Source organism: Rhinatrema bivittatum, chromosome 18, assembly GCF_901001135.1.
Source record: "Rhinatrema bivittatum chromosome 18, aRhiBiv1.1, whole genome shotgun sequence".
Taxonomy (NCBI): Eukaryota; Metazoa; Chordata; class Amphibia; order Gymnophiona; family Rhinatrematidae; genus Rhinatrema; species Rhinatrema bivittatum.
The window spans coordinates 5,983,401-6,003,653 of NC_042632.1; the positions used below are offsets into that span (position 1 = coordinate 5,983,401).

Below are 20,253 nucleotides of genomic sequence, written 5' to 3' on the forward strand. Positions count from 1 at the left end.
CATTCCCCACCTCAGTAGGTATATTCATCAGACATTTTGGGATCCTCAGGGATTGAGAATCCAATCATATCCTGCACCAGACCTCACTCTCCATCCCACAATTTGCCCAACTCTACACACTCCCACCACATGTGGAAAAATAATCCTACCAAGCCATATACTTTCCAGCACTTATCATTTGTAGAAGGGAACATACAATAATAGAAACATAGAAATGACCGCAGAAAAGGACCAGATGATCCATCCAGTCTGCCCAACAAGATTATGCTAGTATCTGCTGCTCTGTGCAGGCTACCCCTATGCTTATCAGTTTACCAGACCGTAAAAATCAGAGCCCTAGGATGCTGTTTGAATCCTATTTCCCTTAACCATTGCCGTGAAAGTACAGAGCAATGTTTGAGTTAGGCTTAGTGATTACGGGTAGTATGCAACGCATCAGCTAGTTACCCCCAAGTTTATTAGTTCCCCAAACTGTAAAAGTTGGGGCCTTGTTGGTTGCTGACTGAATCCAATTCTCCTTTTCTTGCTGCCGGTGAAGCAGAGAGCAATGATGGAGTTGCATTAACAGTATCAAGGCTTAATAGTTAAGGGTAGCAAATGCCACACCAGCAAGTTACCCCCAATTACCCCTATGCACTCTTTTCTTTATTTCCAACCTCTAGCCTTTACGATCCAGTGTTTATCCCATGCCCCTATGAATTCCTTGATTGATTTCATCTTTATTACCTCTTCCAGAAGGGCATTCTAGGCATTCACCACCCTCTCCGTGAAGAAATATTTCCTGACATTAATTCTGAGTCGTCCTCCCTGGAGTTCTATTGATTTCTTCCCAACGGAAAAGGTTTGATGATTGTACACCATTAAAACCTTTCAGATATCTGAAGGTCTGTATCATATCTCTCCTGCATCTCCTTTCTTCCAGGGTGTTCATGCTCAGATCCTTCAGCCTCTCCTCATAAGTGCTGACTCTTCACCATCTTGGTTGCTTTTCCTTGGACCGCCTCTATCCTGACTATATCCTTTTTGAGTTATGATCACCAGTACTGAACGCAGTACTCCAGGTGAGGCCTCACCAAGGATCTGTATAAGGGCATTAGCACCTCATTTTTCTTACTATTTATTCCTATCTCTATGCAGCCCAGCATCCTTCTGGCTTTAGCTATTGTCTTGTCACATTGCTTCACCATCTTGAGATCATCAGACACTATCATACTGAGGTCCCTCTCCCAGTCAATGCGCATTAGTCTTTCACCACCCATCACATAAAGCTCTTTTGGATTGCTGCACCCTAGATGCATGACTCTCCAATTCTTGGTATTAAAGCTCAGCTGCCAAATCCTCAACCTCTCTTCAAGTTTTCTAAAAATCATTTTTCATTCTCTCTACTCCTTCAGACATGTCCACTCTGTTGCAGATCTTAGTATCATCCACAAATTGACAAACTTTACCTTCTATCCCTTTCACCAGGTCACTCAAAGATATTGAACAGAACCGGTCCCAAAACCTACCCCTGTGGTACTCCACTTAACACTGTTATTTCTTCAGAGTAGATTCCATTTACCATTACACACTGTCGCCTGTCAGTCAACCAGTTTGCAATCCATGCTACTACCTTGGCACCCACTCCCATGCTTCTCCTTTTGTTCAGGAGTCTTCTATGTGGGACCGTATCAAAAGCTTTAATAAAATCTAAGTAAATCACATCACGCACTCTTCCCTGATCCAATTCTCTAGTCACTCAATCAAAAAAATCAGATTATTCTAACAATACCATCCCCTGATGAATCCATGCTGCCTCAGGTCGAGCAACCCACCGGATTGTAGATAGTTCACTATCCGTTCATTCGGCAGAGTCTCCATTAATTTTCCCACCACCAAGGTGAGGTTAACCAGCATGTAGTTTCCAACTTCCTCTCTGCTCCCACTCTTGTGAAGCAAGACCACCACTACTCTTTTCCAATCTTGCGGCACCACTCCCGTTTCCAGGGATCTATTGAACAGGCTCTTCAGCGGATCCGCCAGCACATCTCTGAGCTCCCTCAATATCCTAGGATGTACCTCATCTGGCCCCATGGCCTTATCCACTTTCAGTTTTCCTAGCTCTTCCCATACATTCTCTTCTGTGAATGGAGTTTTGTCTACTCCACCCCCATCCACAGTCTTGTTAACTAGTGACGGTCCATACTCTAACTGGAGTTAGGTACCACCTTTATAACAGTTTATATCCATTCTCTTTTATTAAGAGCTGAGATAGATCCCCTTACTCGTAGCCAGGAAGCACCAATCCCATTCACTATCCTCCAAAATCTCTCCTAAATTTGCCTCCCAGGCTCGCTGATAATCCAGTTTCATTTAACAACCCATAAATCCTAGAGATAGGTCTCTTAAGAACATAAGAACATGCCATACTGGGTCAGACCAAGGGTCCATCAAGCCCAGCATCCTGTTTCCAACGGTGGCCAATCCAGGCCATAAGAACCTGGCAAGTTCCCAAAAACTAAGTCTATTCCATGTTACCGTTGCTAGTAATAGCGGTGGTTATTATCTAAGTCAACTTAATTAATAGCAGGTAATGGACTTCTCGTCCAAGAACGTATCCAATCCTTTTTTAAACACAGCTATACTAACTGCACTAACCACATCCTCTGGCAACAAATTCCAGAGTTTAATTGTATGTTGAGTGAAAAAGAACTTTCTCAGATTAGTTTTAAATTTGCCACATGCTAAATTCATGGAGTGCCCCCTAGTCTATTATCCGAAAGAGTAAAAAATCGATTCACATCTACCCGTTCTAGACCTCTCATGATTTTAAACACCTCTATCATATCCCCCCTCAGCCGTCTCTTCTCCAAGCTGAAAAGTCCTAACCTCTTTAGTCTTTCCTCATAGGGGAGCTGTTCCATTCCCTTTATCATTTTGGTAGCCCTTCTCTGTACCTTCTCCATCGCAATTATATCTTTTTTGAGATGTGGCGACCAAAATTGTGCACAATATTCAAGGTGCGGTCTCACCATGGAGCGATACAGAGGCATTATGACATTTTCCGTTTTATTCAACATTCCCTTTCTAATAATTCCCAACATTCTGTTTGCTTTTTTGACTGCCGCAGCACACTGAACCGATGATTTCAATGTGTTATCCACTATGATACCTAGATCTCTTTCTTGGGTAGTAGCACCTAATATGGAACCTAACATTGTGTAACTATAGCATGGGTTATTTTTCCCTATATGCATCACCTTGCACTTGTCCACATTAAATTTCATCTGCCATTTAGAGGCCCAATTTTCCAGCTTCACAAGGTCTTCCTGCAATTTATCACAATCTGCTTGTGATTTAACTACTCTGAACAATTTTGTATCATCTGCAAATTTGATTACTACACTCATCGTATTTCTTTCCAGATCATTTATAAATATATTGAAAAGTAAGGGTCCCAGTACAGATCCCTGAGGCACTCCACTTCCCACTCCCTTCCATGAGAAAATTGTCCATTTAATCCTACTCTCTGTTTCCTGTCTTTCTTTTTTTTTTTTTTAATTCTTTATTTATTGCTTTCAAGTTATAAACAACAAATATTATTTATTATAACATCGAAATAACTGGCTTATGCAAAATACATCCAAAAATTATATATGGTTATAGAGATAAAACTAATCAGTCAGTCATTTCAATAAAACAAGGAAAAGAAAAACAAAGTGATTTCTATTTACCAATGAGCGGTTCCATCAGAGAAGGAAAAAACAAAAAAAAAACTAAAACAATTAGCATTACTAATCCCTCTTTCCTTTTTTTAATACCGGTATTATATAGCTAGAAGACCCTTGAGGTCATTAGGATCATCAAATATATAATTCTTGCCATCTATTTTTACATTGCATCTGCATGGATATTTCAACATAAAATGTCCACCCTTCTCTAACACTTGTTTTCTCATGTTCAGAAATTGCTTCCTACGCAGTTGAGTAGTTTTTACAAAATCTGGAAAAATCCAGATTTTTTGACCATAAAAGGTCTTTAAACGGTTTTGAAAAAAAGACTTCTGTTGCGGTCTCGGTCGCCACGGTGGCGTCCGAGGCCTTACCTTCTCTTCCGGTCCCGGAGTCTCGCCGCGTTCCGCGGACTCGGGACCCTGACTGCAGCTCCCTTCTGCCGCTCCGACCCTGCACCACAGCTCCCGCTCTCTGCTCTGACCCTGCACGGCCTGCAGGGCCTTCAGGCGCCATGCACCGGCTCCCTCTTCGCCGCCGGAGTCCTCCCGCGGCTAGCCCCGCCCCTAGGCACGCGCGCGCGGTTCTGCCCTGTTTTTAAAGGGCCCAGCGCGGGAAAGCATGGCTCCTCCCTTTCCTGACGTCAGACGCTGCAGGGCTATTTAAGCCCTGCAGTTCCTAGCCTTCCTTGCCTTGCAACGAGGTTCCCTACTTCTGGTAGCTCTGAGTTGCGTTCCTGGATTGCCTGTTTCCTGCCTGACTCCGCTTTGCCTGACTCCGCTTGCCTGTCTCCTGCCTTGACCTCGGATAGCTTGACCACGCTTGTCTTCAGCCTGCCTTGACTCCGGTCCGTGACTTCGACTCCTGTTGTCTTCAGCCTGCCTCGACTCCGGTCCGTGACTTCGACTCCTGTTGTCTTCAGCCTGCCTTGACCCCGGTCCGTGACCCAACGTCTGCTTGCTCGCCGCCCGCCCAGACTCCTGTCCGGGATCCACTCCTGGGTTTCTTCGTTCTCGCCTAAGTCCCAGCGGTCCGGGTCCCTACGGGCTCCTCCTGGGGGGACCTCGGGCTTCCAGGGCGAAGACTCCTAAGTCCTAGCAACCCGGGCTCCCACAGCTCCTCTGGAGGAGTCACGGGTTTCCAGGTGAAGCTCCAATTGCCCAGTGGGAGTTCTGCCTACCGACTGTTCCTTCGGGTCGGTCGGCCTAAGGATCCACAACCGGATTGTCTCCATCGCAACAACTTCATTATGTTATCTTTATCAGTACTAAACGCAAGCTGTACTAATAAAGTCCCCCTATTCTTTACCTCCAAGTCTTCCTGGGATTTCTCCAGTAAATCAGATAGATCAATTGTACTATTAGATATTTTCTGATCTGACAATTCATTTTCTCTTTGTTTCTCATCTCTTATTAACTTTTCTGATCCCTTTTCTTTATTCCTAATACTATTTCCAATATAGAATACTCTAATTATAACCGGGAGGCATTTATCTAGAATTTTCAAAATTTGTATTAAATAGTTCCTAAATAGTTCCATAGGGTTAATCTTTTTTTATTACTGGAAAATTATTTACCCTTAAATTTAATGATCTTACAGAATTTTCAAGATTTTCTAGCCTTCTATTAAATTCTCGTTCAGTACTCATCTGGTGATTTTGAATTTTCTCTATTTGTAATACTCGTGTTTCTATCTGATTTACTTCTTTTACTTGCTCTTCCAATTTAACTGTATTCTGCAATGAGGAATTAGTGGTCTTCATAACAACTTCTGTCAATTTATTTATAGACATATCTAACTTTGCTAAATAATTCCAAACACTTTCTAAAGTTATATTTGCTGGTCTCATCAATAACATTTCAGTCCTAATCACTACTTCAGTATCTTTCTGTTTCTCAATTGCAGATTTAGTTAATCTTGGGGTGCTAGTTTCTTTGGGGTTATCACTTGGATTTTCAAGATTACTCAACTGCGTATCTTTCATCTCTTGTTCTAATATATCTGACAAAGAATCATTATGCATAATACTATTTTGTGAGTCCAGAGATCTCAGGGCTTCTTCTTGCATATTCCCTGGATTCTTGGGGATAAGAACTCCCGCAATTCCAGGTGGTGAAGGTGTTTCCGGTGCCCCGGGGCTCAGTGATATTTCTTCAACCAGAGAGGGGGTATTCCGCTCTATTGCCCCGCTCTCAGCGGTTAGCCCAATGAGGGAATTACATGAGGGATTTAACCATTCAGAGACCGTCCTTTGACCTGCTTCAACAACTTCTACACCAGTTGGAGGCCTCAACCTGGCCTTCCTTTTGGTGTGTGGCATAGTTTTAGGCAAGTATACAGGAAAAATAGAAAGTCAGGCAATAGGATAGTATCCGATATGGTAATGCTCAGTCAATAATAGATTTCACTTTGGGAGGTTTGGAGAGGATAAGTAGACTTATTACCTGAATTCGCGAAAAATATCCAGGACAAATTCGGCGAACTGCAAACTCCCAGCAAATCCCGGCTAAGCCCGGCCAAGCCCAGCTTAGCCGTGCGCCCCTTGAGCGCGTGCCGGCGTCGGCTGCGCGCCGCAAAGGTTCCGGCTATATAGCCCGACTTCCGGGTCCCGCCTCCGGAGCACGCCCCCAATCAGGGAAATCAGCTGGTAAGTGTAGAAACGCCGTTGGGGCAAGAGCTCCGCTTACCCCCGGAAATATCAGCTGAAGCAGGCAATGTTCGCTCCCTCTCCTCTCCTCCTCAGGGAACGAAACTTTGTGATTTGGCTTTATAGCCCGACCCGGGTCCCGCCTCCGGAGCATGCCCCCAATCAGGGAAATCAGCTGGTAAGTGTAGAAACGCCGTCGGGGCAAGAGCTCCGCTTACCCCCAAAAATATCAGCTGAAGCAGGCAATGTTCGCTCCCTCTCCTCTCCTCCTCAGGGAACGAAACTTTGTGATTCGGCTTTATAGCCCGACCCGGGTCCCGCCTCCAGAGCACGCCCCCAATCAGGGAAATCAGCTGGTAAGTGTAGAAACGCCGTCGGGGCAAGAGCTCCGCTTACCCCCGGAAATATCAGCTGAAGCAGGCAATGTTCGCTCCCTCTCCTCTCCTCCTCTTGTTTCCTGTCTTTTAGCCAGTTTGTAATCCATGAAAAAACATCGCCACCTATCCCATGACTTTTTACTTTTTCTAGAAGCCTCTCATGAGGAACTTTGTCAAATGCCTTCTGAAAATCCAAGTACACTACATCTACCGGTTCACCTTTATCCACATGTTTATTAACGCCTTCAAAAAGGTGAAGCAGATTTGTGAGGCAAGACTTGCCTTGGGTAAAGCCATGCTGACTTTGTTCCATTAAACCATGTCTTTCTATATGTTCTGTGATTTTGATGTTTAGAACACTTTCCACTATTTTTCCTGGCACTGAAGTCAGACTAACCGGTCTGAAGTTTCCCGGATTTCCCCTTGAGCCCTTTTTAAATATGGGGGTTACATTAGCTATCCTCCAGTCTTCAGGTACAATGGATGATTTTAATGATAGGTTAAAAATTTTTACTAATAGGTCTGAAATTTCATTTTTTACTTCCTTCAGAACTCAGGGGTGTATACCATCCGGTCTAAGAACATAAGAACATAAGAAAATGCCATACTGGGTCAGACCAAGGGTCCATCAAGCCCAGCATCCTGTTTCCAACAGTGGCCAATCCAGGCCATAAGAACCTGGCAAGTACCCAAAAACTAATTCTATTCCATGTAACCATTGCTAATGGCAGTGGCTATTCTCTAAGTGAACTTAATAGCAGGTAATGGACTTCTCCTCCAAGAACTTATCCAATCCTTTTTTAAACACTGCTATACTAACTGCACGAACCACATTCTCTGGCAACAAATTCCAGAGTTTAATTGTATGTTGAGTGAAAAAGAACTTTCTCAGATTAGTTTTAAATGTGCCCCATGCTAACTTCATGGAGTGCCCCCTACTCTTTCTACTATCCGAAAGAGTAAATAACCGATTCACATCTACCCGTTCTAGACCTCTCATGATTTTAAACACCTCTATCATATCCCCCCTCAGTCGTCTCTTCTCCAAGCTGAAAAGTCCTAACCTCTTTAGTCTTTCCTCATAGGGGAGTTGTTCCATTCCATTTATCATTTTGGTAGCCCTTCTCTGTACCTTCTCCATCGCAATTATATCTTTTTTGAGATGCGGCGACCAGAATTGTACACAGTATTCAAGGTGTGGTCTCACCATGGAGCGATACAGAGGCATTATGACATTTTCCGTTTTATTCATCATTCCTTTTCTAATAATTCCCAACATTCTGTTTGCTTTTTTGACTGCCGCAGCACACTGCACCGACGATTTCAATGTGTTATCCACTATGACACCTAGATCTCTTTCTTGGGTTGTAGCACCTAATATGGAACCCAACATTGTGTAATTATAGCATGGGTTATTTTTCCCTATATGCATCACCTTGTACTTATCCACATTAAATTTCATCTACCATTTGGATGCCCAATTTTCCAGTCTCACAAGGTCTTCCTGCAATTTATCACAATCTGCTTGTGATTTAACTACTCTGAACAATTTTGTGTCATCTGCAAATTTGATTATCTCATTCGTCGTATTTCTTTCCAGATCATTTATAAATATATTGAACACTAAGGGTCGCAATACAGATCCCTGAGGCACTCCACTGTCCACTCCCTTCCACTGAGAAAATTGCCCATTCAATCCTACTCTCTGTTTCCTGTCTTTTAGCCAGTTTGCAATCCACGAAAGGACATCGCCACCTATCCCATGACTTTTTACTTTTCCTAGAAGCCTCTCATGAGGAACTTTGTCAAACGCCTTCTGAAAATCCAAGTATACTATATCTACCGGTTCACCTTTATCCACATGTTTATTAACTCCTTCAAAAAAGTGAAGTAGATTTGTGAGGCAAGACTTGCCCTGGGTAAAGCCATGCTGACTTTGTTCCATTAAACCATGTCTTTCTATATGTTCTGTGATTTTGATGTTTAGAACACTTTCCACTATTTTTCCTGGCACTGAAGTCAGGCTAACCGGTCTGTAGTTTCCCGGATCGCCCCTGGAGCCCTTTTTAAATATTGGGGTTACATTTGCTATCCTCCAGTCTTCAGGTACAATGGATGATTTTAATGATAATTTACAAATTTTTACTAATAGGTCTGAAATTTCATTTTTTAGTTCCTTCAGAGTTCTGGGGTGTATATCATCCGGTCCAGGTGATTTACCACTCTTCAGTTTGTCAATCAGGCCTACCACATCTTCTAGGTTCACCGTGATTTGATTCAGTCCATCTGAATCATTACCCATGAAAACCTTCTCCATTACGGGTGCCTCCCCAACATCCTCTTCAGTAAACACCGAAGCAAAGAAATCATTTAATCTTTCCGCAATGGCCTTATCTTCTCTAAGTGCCCCTTTAACCCCTTGATCATCTAACGGTCCAACTGACTCCCTCTAGGTGATTTACTACTCTTCAGTTTATCAATCAGGTCTACCACATCTTCTAGGCTTTATTTATTTATTTATTTAACATTTTTCTATACCGACATTCGCACGAGACATCACATCGGTTTCCAGACAACAGAAAATTCAGCCAACTGGGCTTTACATTGCAACTGATATTATAACTAGAGGGGGGGAGGGACGGGGTGGGGCAGGGAAGCAAATTGGAAATTTATGTGTATACAAGGAACAAAGGAGGGATTGAAGGTGGTTTATTTACAAGATGGAGGATTTATGTATATTCTATATACATTCTATATGTATATAGAATTCACCATGATTTCGTTCAGTCCATCTGAATCATTACCCATGAAAACCTTCTCCAGTACGGGTACCTCCCCAATATCCTCTTCAGTAAACACTGAAGAAAAGCCCACTCGCTTGTTCACAGAAACCTATAAAAAGCATTTTGCCCTTCCTCAATTCATAACTTATCTTTTCTGTGCAAAAATAATGGGCCAGTTGATTATAGGAGAAGTGATCATTCTGTGATAACAGGCAAACCTGCTGTATTTTCTCAAAGGACATGTCCCTAACCATCTCATAGCTGCTCCATCCTAGTTATTCCCTTCCCTTTCCATCTCGCTATTACACTAGCCTCCAAACCCGGGCTAAAACATTTGTTGTGCAGGAATGAGGTGCGATTAAATACTCTCCTAGTTTCCACTAACTTCCTCCTCCACTTTCCCCACACTTCCGTAATCAACCTAGAAAAGGGTGATAGTCCTTAGTTACCAGTGTTCCGCCCTCCCATACCCTAACCTCTAATGAAGGATCACCCACACAATCTGTGCAATATTTACCCACAACGTAATTCCCAATGTCGCATGCCATTGAATCAAGGTGCTCAGCTGAGCAGCCACATAGTACTACATTAGATTAGGCATGCCTTCTTAATTTCCCCTGATAAATGATTTTACTGGACATCTATGGTGTCCTACAGTTCCATATAAATCTTTAATTTACAACAATGTTATTATTTTCAACCAAAAAACAATACAGAGAATGCTGAACTCTGATACACTCTCCGTGAAATGTTCCCCTTATTGAACCCCTTCTCAGTTCCCCAACCTCATCCCTAGATAGCACAAAAACCCACCAAGAAAACCCCCCCTCCCCCCCTACCCCTTCCTGAGCCATATATTTTTTCAAGCATTCCATTTGTGTTCAAGGTCGTGTCCCATAAGAGTGTTGATGCAAGAGTGTCTTTCCAAATTTAGTTCACTCATTGAGGATTAAACCGTGAGCGATGCAGGAGAGTCTATATATACGGATCCCAGTCCCTCATGAACAGCTTCTTGTGGCGTGGAGATTGTCTCGCTGTCGCCACCTCCATTTGAAGCATCCAGTGTAAGCAATTACACCAAGTCCAGAAATATGGAGGGGTAACTTCCCTCCAGTTCAACAAAATGACCTTTTTGGCCACCAAACAAGCTTTACGAATAAGCAACCGAGCCCCCATATCCCTCACCTGTAAGGGAGAAATACAGCCAAAAAGTAGCCATAGGGGAGACACTGGGATTGGGACCTCCAACAAATTAACTAAATTTATTATTTATTTTATCTATTTATTTATTTATTTGTGGATTTTTATATACCAACATTAGTATGGGAACATCACATCGGTTTACATTGAACTAAAATAGCTGATAAGCTTTACAGAGAACAATTAACAAAAATAGCAAAAAGATTTTCCATGGAACTTCTGTTAGGGAATGTCAGTTTAGTGGACCCTTGGGCCGACCTGCAGGAGACTGGGAAAGGTATTCAAAAGTCTCTAGTATACCACAGGCCGGGAGGCAGATGTTCAGGCTGGAGGTAGAGGTGTTCTTCACCCTGGAAACTAGTACTCCCCGGGAGGACCCTTGGGCCGACCTGCAGGAGACTGGGAAAGGTATTCAAAAGTCTCTAGTATACCACAGGCCGGGAGGCAGATGTTCAGGCTGGAGGTAGAGGTGTTCTTCACCCTGGAAACTAGTACTCCCCCGGGAGGAGCCTGTAGGAGCCCAACCACTGGGACTTAGGTGGCTTCACCCTTGGAAGCCGAAGCCCCCCCCCGGGAGGAGCCCTTAGGGGCCCGGCCGCTGGGACTTAGGCGGTAGTGGATCAGGACTGGAAACTGGAACCAGACTAGGACAGTAGGTCAGTACTGTAACGGGGCTTGGGTTCTGGAACCAGGCAGGAACTGTAGCAGGACTCCGGTACTGGAACCAGGCAGGAACAGTAGCAGGTAAACAGGAACCAGGTAGGTACTGTAGTAGGCAGGCAGGAGCCAGGCAGGCACTGTAGCTGGCAAGCAGGAACCAAGCAGGCACTTGTAGCAGGCAAGCAGGAACCAAGCAGGTACTGTAGCAGGCAAGCAGGAACCAAGCAGGCACTTGTAGCAGGCAAGCAGGAACCAAGCAGGTACTGCAGCAGGCAAGCAGGAACGGAGCGATTAGTAAAGCCGGACGCTCTGGGGCACAGCGCAACAGGGATCCGGTAGGTAAGCCCGTTGCAAGGCAAAGACTGGGTGACCGTGGCTGGCTTATCAAGGCCGCGGTGTCTGACGTCAGGATTTGGGCGGGGTCACCACTGGCGGGAAACGGCCTAGAAAAACGCCCAAGTGGCACACGCATGCGCCTAGAGACAGGGCATCCATGGATGGCTTCCCGGCCGCGCGGCCCTCGCCGGGACGCCGCCGAACAAGACAGGAACTAGGCCGGTGAAAGCAGGAACAGGTCCAGAAACACGGAGGTAAGGGTCTGGTCACGGCGCTCGCGGCCAGAACAGCAACAACTATGTACAACATTATAAGCAGCATATGAACTCAGAAACTATGTACAGTATTGTAAGCAAAGAGCTATGAAATGGGGAAAGAGAATGAAAATAACCAACTATGTGGATATAGCAAAAGGTTAGAAAATAAAGGATGGCTAAAAAGGGCTTTAAGTAATAATCTAGGGGGAAGAATTATGTTGTAGAATCATGGACTGTATAAATATACATTAGAGTAGAGTATGGGAAACGGGGGGGGGGGGGGGGGGGATGGGCCGGTAGGCTGCTAAAGAGGGGCTGCTAAAGTGTGACACAGGTGGAGATCTCTGCAAATGCAGAAGGAGGAGGGGAGTTGGAGTGAAGGAGGAAGAACAAAGTAAATTTGGGGGGTGGGGCCCTTCAGGTGTATGCCTGTTTGAAAAGCCAGGTCTTTAGGTTGTGCCTAAATTTCTTTGGGCAGGACTCAAGGCGTAATTGGTAGGCATAGTGTTCCATATTGTGGGACTTGCAATGGATATGGCCCGGCTTTTGGTGGAGGAGAGGTTGGTAAGTTTAGGGGACGGGGTGTTTAGGGTAGCCAGGTATTGCTTTCTAGTAGGTTTTGCAGAGGTATAGTACAGTATGGAATCATTGCGATTGTGAAGGGATTTATGGATAAGGGTAAGAGACTTGAAGAGGATTCGGGTTGTGATGGGGAGCCAGTGGAGTTCTTTGAGTACAGGGGTAATGTGTTCATTTCTGTGAGTGTTAGTGAGGATACGGGCAGCTGCGTTTTGAAGCATTTGGAGGGGCTGTAATGTATTTTTGGGAAGGCCTAGGAGGATGGCATTGCAATAGTCAAGTTTTGATAATATGGTGGCTTGCAGAACTGTGCGAAAGTCACTGAGGTAAATAGAGGTTTCAGTTTTTTTAAGATTTGAAGTTTGTAAAAGCCGTCTTTTCGGGTGGAATTGACAAATTTTCTTAGGTTGAGTTGGCTGTCCAGTGGGACGCCCAGGTTACGTACCTGTTGCGAGAATGCAATATTGGGGGGTGGCGTAAGTAGAGGGTGGGAGTTGGGATTGATGTTTTGGGTAGAAATGGATGAGAGCTCAGTTTTAGATGTGTTGAGTGCAAGGTTGATGTTAGAGAGAAGGCTGCTGATTGCTTGTAGAGCAGATTCCCATGTCTTAATAGCATTATGTAAGGTGTCAGTCACAGGAATGAGGATCTGCACATCATCTGCATATATAAAATGTGGCAGGCCGAGCTGAGAAAGGAGGTGGCAGAGGGGACGTAAGTATATGTTGAATAGGGTGGAGGACAAAGCGGATCCTTGTTGGACACCTTGTGTTAGCTTGATTGGTTTGAACTCATTGTTTCAGATTCTCACTTTGTAATGCTGGTTGCTTAGGTATGAGGTGAACCAAAGGAGAGGGACTCCAGAGATACCAATTTCTTTGAGGCGTTCGATGAGGATGCTATGGTTTATGGTGTCGAAAGCGGCCGAGATGTCCAGGAGGGCTAGGATGAATGACTGTCCTTTGTCAAGGCCTTTCAGAATGTGGTCATGTAGAGAGAGAAGGGTTTCAGTACTATGGTGTTTCCAGAAACCATATTGAGAAGGGTAGAGAATTTGGTTTTCATCAAGGTATTCTGTAAGTTGTCTATTAACTATTTTTTCCAAAATTTTGGCTATAAATGGTAGGTTAGAGATGGGGCGATAATTTGAAGGGTCTGCTGGGTCAAGGGAGGATTTCTTAAGGATGGGTTTTACAATAGCTTGCTTAAGTGGGCTTGAGATAGAGCCGGTTGAAATCGAGCTGTTAATGATATTGGAGATGGGGTGGGAGATGATATCAGGAATAGTCAAAAGGGCTTCTGTGGGTATGGTGTCCAATGGGTGAGACGATGGTCTCATATTCCTGGGAATGGATTCAATTTCTAATGTTGCGATGGACTCAAAGGCATTGAATGTGACCGCTGGGTCAATGGCTTTTGTTTTAGTGGGCATGGGGGTTGTTGAGAACTGTGCCATTATTTTGTTAATTTTGTCATGGAAGTACATCGCAAGTTCTTCACACTTTAATTTGTCATCAGTATCTGGAATGGGAACAGGGGATGTTTTGGTGAGGGTGGCGACGTATTCAAACAGTGCACAGGCATTAAATTGGAATTGGTGGATTCTCTGGGCAAAGAAGTCTCGTTTAGTGTGATTTAAAGCTTGTCTGTAAGAGTGAAGAAGGGATTTAAATTTGGCCTATTGTGCAGGGAATGGTTGTTTGCGCCAGATCTTTTCTTGCTTTCTTAGGTTGTGTTTCATGGCTTTGAGTTCGCGTGTATACCAGGGCTTCTTTGTGTTATTTAGTGGGTTGATTACTTTGTATGGTAAGGGGCAGATATTATTGGCTATAGCGTGGGTGAGTTGATTCCATGAAGATAGATCTTACAGACACTGACACTGCTCTATTTTGTCAAGTTCGTTTGTGAGGGAGGAGATAAGGTCATCTCAATTGCAGGGTTTCCTGAATTGGAAGGTTTTTTTGGTGGGGGCAGGGGAGGGGCTTTTTTTTTAATGCAGCAGGTAGTTTCAATAAGAAAATGGTTGGACCAGGGAATGGGTGTGCATTTGGGAGGGCCAGGCTGGATCAGGGAGTTGGTAAATAAGAGATCTAGGGAATGGCCGGCCTTATGGGTAGGGTCAGTTATTATTTGTCTGAATCCTATGGCATTAAATGCTTCAAGGAGGGCGTCGCAGGAGGGAGGTAAGGGTACAGTGTCAACATGGAGGTTGAAGTCCCCGAAAATGATGGCAGGGGTTTCGGTGTTGATATTTTTTGCAATGAATTCGATGAGTGGAGATGGATTGTTATCTAATAACCCAGATGGGGCATAGATTAAGCAGATTTGAAGGGAGGAGGATTTGAAGAGACCAATTTCGAGTTTGTGTGGTGGAGTGATATTTTGCAGGGTTAACTTGAGATGCTTTTTTGCTGCAAGTAGTCCTCCTCCTCTTTTCTTGATTCTTGGTATATAGATATTATGTTATATAAGTTGTGTGGAAGTTGATTTAGCAGTACTGAGTCAGTATCTCTCAGCCATGTCTCCGTTATGGTGCATATGTCGGGGTAATCGTCAAGGAGGATGTCATGGAGAATGGGTGTTTTTTTTGACGATTGTGCGTTGACGAGTAATATAGTAAATGTGGTGAGGCCGATTAACTGTATGAGAGGGGATAGCATTATTGGGCGTATGTTTCTGTGTGAGAGCATTGGAACAGGGGTTGAGGGGCTGCGGGTTTGGGGAAGTAGGGTTTGGGGATAGGTATAGTGTGGGTTTTCATGTTTAATTGGGGAGGAGGCAACTTACAGGAGTGCGTTAGAGTGTGTGCTTGGGGGAAGGGGTAGAGGTGGGGGGGAACAATAAGGAAGTGAAAAACAGGGATGGCTTAGCGGTTGAAGTGTTTTCGGGTTGCGCAAGAAAGGAAAGAAAGCACAAAGTGGCACACTAAGACAGCTAATGTGGGCCCTAAGTTGCACCCCTTAGGCGCGAGACGTTTGGTGCAAGAATACAGAGTTCCACTCTTTATTTTAGAGCCCTCCCAGTCAGGGGTGAGGTGAGTCGTAGGGGTAGTCTTTGAATCGTCTTGTGTCGAGTGTACTAAGATTAGGCTCGGCAAATACCTTACAGTTTTGCCCCAATAGTTCTTTATAGGAGGACATTCCCAAAAAGCGTGGGATAAGGTACCCCTAGGGCATTGGCATCTTGGGCAGGTTGGGAAAACTGAGAGGAGAGGATCACCTTGCTGGTGGCTGAAAGGAATCAGTACGTTTTTGCTTGGGACATTGTCTTTTTTAAAAGTATTGGGGCAAAGTTAACTATTTGGGGATATTGTTTAGTGTGTTTGTGCCTTTAATAGAAAGGCAGTGAATATACAAGTTAGACTGCTTGCATTTTTAAATAGTCAGCCAATAAGGTAGCAGTAGGTAGGAATTGAATAAACAAGTTAGACTGTTTGTATTTTTAGTCAGTCAATAAGGTAGCAGTAGGTAGTGTGTTTATTTTTTAAAAGTCTGCAGAACTGAGTGTTCTCCAGACTTTTAAGAGTTGAGTGTTTGTATTTAATACTAACTGAGTGCTTGTGTTGAAAAAAAAAAAACCCACAAAAAAAAAACCAACCCCCAAAAAGTAGCCAGAAGCTAGAAATAAGCTAGGAGCAGTGTATACCTAAGTAAAAAAGTTGAATAGTTCAGCTCAGTTACTCACCTTGGAAAGGTATTGAGGTAGTGTGATTAGGTTTGAATAGGGACCAACATTTGTTAATCAAGGGAGCAGTGAGTCACTCAGGCTGACTAACTGAAGTCAGACTGTTTGTATTTCCTAACCCTCCCACCCCTCGCTCATCCCTTAATTTATAGGCAGGTGCCACTTTCACAAAAAAAAAGCATCAACAAAAGCTTTATTGAGAATTCAATCAGACCCCAGTAGGCCACTACCAGACACATAGTGAATTCACTAATACATTTAAAGGAAGTTAGACACATTCTTACTCCCATAGCAACCTAAAACTTAACTAGGAACTGATCAAAATTGAGATGAAGGCAGCAGTCCAGCAGCAAGAGGGGGGCTTCCCAGTCTTTTGCATCGAGTGTCACATGTATGATTTTTTACCCACCGGTGAGAAGTTGTGCATGTGCATGCGATGCAAAGAGCTCCTGGCTCTCAGAGAACGAGTCCGATCTCTGGATGCTAGAGTGGCAGACCTGGAGGAGCTGAGGCAGACAGAGAGGTATATAGATGAGACCTTCAGGGAAATAGTAGTCAAGTCCCAACTTCAGACAGGCAGCCCTGGTGCTGCCTTGGAGGAAGAAGGTCTCATGATGGGAGAGCACCAACCAGGTGAGGCAGGAAAGGATCCTGTAGCAAGGACCTGCTCTCCAGGTGATGCATTATCCTTTTGCACTGAGGATATCTCCCCAAGGCCTACTACCCAGGAGGGAAGGGTTAGGTCGGCCATCATAGTTGGTACGCCCCTTGAGCAAAAATATAGCCCCTATAGAGAAACTTGACCTGCATTTCTCTATAATACATACTTGCCGATATTTGGGCTATTCGTTTAAAGCACCTTTGCAGTATGGACCTAGTGACTAGAAAAATTCCATCCCATCGCTCAACCAGGATAGAGCTTGTGTCAACAACCAGTATCTTATTTAAGCTCTTGTAGTATTTTGAAAGGGAGAGCGCCTTATGTTGCTCGAACATGAATATTTTATCCATGTGAAAAACTGAAGCTTGCTTCGAGACTAAGGGGAGTGACCCCACATAATGCTGAAGTTGTATGGGAAGACATACCCAGGCTAAAGACCATAAATCTCCCTAAGTTCTTCAAACGATAATATGTGACCTTCAGAAGACAGCACATGACTTAATTGCGTGATTCTCTTACTGGCCCACCCACGAAAGGCAGCAGTCTGAGATCCTGGTGTAAAATTTGGGTTCCCTTGTATAGGTAACAAATAAGCACAAACTCGGGCAGAATCCAAAATATGGGTTAACCACAGGCAAGACTGATGACGCGGTTTAGAAAGGACATTTCGCATCAAAAACGTGGGAAGCACACTAGCCCTCTGACTGGAGTACAAACTGAAGGTCGAATGGGACTGCTAGTGCTTTATCAGCATTTATATCAATGAATGTGGACTTATCCAGGAACCAGTCTCTCATCACCCGGAGGTTGCAGGCCAGATTGTACAAAGCTAGATCAGGAACACCTTTCCCGTACCCCATTTTTCTCTTAACAATGCCTTTCCTCCACGTCAATAATAGCTCCACTGTGCTTTATCAAATTGGATCAATTCAGCGCATTTTAAGTGAAGGGGCAAACTTTGCAGGAGGTAGAGCCATTTGGGCAAGATAATCATCTTGAAAAGATTGACTCTTCCTCCCAGCGATAAGGGCAATTTTTGCCGACTGAGCAATTTGTCTCGTGTGAACCTAATCAGTGGTAACACATTAAGTCTGTAAAGCTTAGGGGTAGATTTTTAAAGTTATGTGTGGATCTAGATTTGTTCGCACAACCCAGCGCGAACAAATCTAAGCCCGATTTTATAACATGCGCCCGCTGCCACGCGCATGTTATAAAATCCAGGGTCGGCGCACACAGGGGGGTGCACAATTGTGCAACCTGCGTGCGCCAAGCCAAGCAGCCTGCCTCCATTCCCTTCGGAGGCCTCGGCCATGCCCCCAGAATGCCCCTGGGCCGGCACCACACCCACAGCCCCGCCCCCAGAATGCCCCCAAATGTTGCGCTGCCCCCCTAGCGAAGCCCCGGGAGTTACGCGCGTCCCGGGGCTTTGTGTGCGCCGGCGGCCTATACAACATAGGCTCGCAAGTCCCCTGCATGCATAAATCTGGCTAGATTTAAGTGCGCAGGGCTTTTAAAATCTGGCCCTAAGTCTGTAAAGCTTAGTCAATGAACATGGAAAAAGGACTCCAAGGTAAGAGAAGGAGTCTCCTGCCCATTGAAGAGGGAAATCCTCCCCCCAGCAACTCTATATCCTCTGGGTAGGGCAGCACGGTGGCTTTGTTCATATTCAAATACAGTCCCGAAAATATTCCAAATGCCCAAAATAACCTTAATAAAGGTGAAAGGGACTTTTGCGGATCGGTTAGGAAAACCAATATGTCATCCGCAAAAGCAGCATATTTAAAAGTTGCCATCTGAAAGCACATGCCTTTTATTTCCCGGGACATTTGAATGGAACAAAGTAAAGGTTCCAGTTGGAGAATAAAAAGAAGCGGTGATAGTGGGCAGCCTTTTCTAGTGCCCCTACTAATGGTGAATGCCGTTGACTTTGAGCCTCAGGGTCCCGATATAGTAGGTTCACTGCCTGGAGAAATAGCCCCTCAAAACCCATCCATGTTAGCACCTGTAAAAGATAGGCCCACTCTACCCTATCAAATGCTTTTTCAGCATCAAAGCTTATAGCGAGAAATGGGGCTTCCATTTGCTGACACATTGTCATAGCCACTAGTACTCTTCGAATACTAGTAGAAGCATATTGATTCTGTATAAAGCCCACCAGGCCGGGTCCAATAAGTGATGGAAGCACCTTAGCCAATCTATCCGCCAGCATTTTTGCAAAAATCTTTTGATCAAAATTTAATAAAGAGATTGGACGGTAGTATTCAGGCATGAGTGGATCCTTCCCTGTTTTGGGGATAAGTGTAATATAGGCTGTATTAGTATGGGCTGGAAAAGCTCCTTTTTCAAATAACTCTGCATACGTCCTTACCAATGGTTCTCCAACCAGGTCAACCACACACTTATAGAATTCAGCATTGTACCCATCTGGGCCAGGAGCCTTAAGGCGCTTAGCAGTTCTAATAACAGAGGTTACCTCTGCCAGGGTTATGGGTGCACCGTTAAATACTGAGCTCGGGCCGAACTAGTATTCGTCCGATTTAGCACTGCCTGGGCTCTATTCAAGTGGGTAGTCAAAGTTAGCATTTTGCGGTCCATGGCTCTCCATCTATGGGCCATAAATGAGCTTATCTCCCTCTCCCTTAGCTGTATACCAGAAGAGCACCGGGGATGCACGGACTGCATTTGGTTCTGCATAGCTCCGCCATTTGGTTCTCACATACTCCTGAAATTTAATATCAATGACTAAATAAAAGGGGAATCTCCATGTAGGGGAAGCAGCTTGCCGTCTGTCCAATTCCAGGTCCAGCCAGACTGGGGCATGATCCAAAATGACAATTTCCTCTATCGCTGCAGCATTTACTTTTGATACCGCACTGGTACTGATCAAGAAATAGTCTATTCTAGGTAAGGTGCCATGCACTCTAGCCAAATGTGTAAAGTCTTTCTCCCCTGGGTGCAGAGTCCACCAAATCTCTATCAGGTGTAAAGAATGCTCCAGAAAGGACGGGCCTTTACCACATCCTGAGTCTGTTTTTTGTGGAGGAGATTTATCCTGGAAAGGATCCTGTACTGTATTGAAATCTCCACCTATTATGATACAGTCTCCCAGGTGCGGTACCAAAAGTTGATACAGTTATCTGAAGAAGCTAGGACTATAATTATTAGGTGCATATAAGTTACAGAGAACCACCTTACTCTGATGTATATCTGCTTCTAATATAATATACCGTCCCATAGGGTCCTTAATTTCCCTATGTACTCGGAAAGGTACAGTCTTATTGACTAGGATAGCCACTCCTGCTGATTTAGTTGTGGCAGAAGCATAATACACTTCTCCCCCCCCCCCCCCCCCCCCCCCA

The 20,253-nt window shown here is 44.4% G+C and overlaps 1 protein-coding gene across 2 annotated transcripts in view; it reads right to left on the reverse strand.

The window, feature by feature from the left end:
- TMEM173 (transmembrane protein 173) overlaps positions 1-20,253 on the reverse strand; it is a 265,188-nt gene that overhangs the window by 130,437 nt on the left and 114,498 nt on the right. The gene's annotated exons all lie outside the window — the stretch shown is intronic.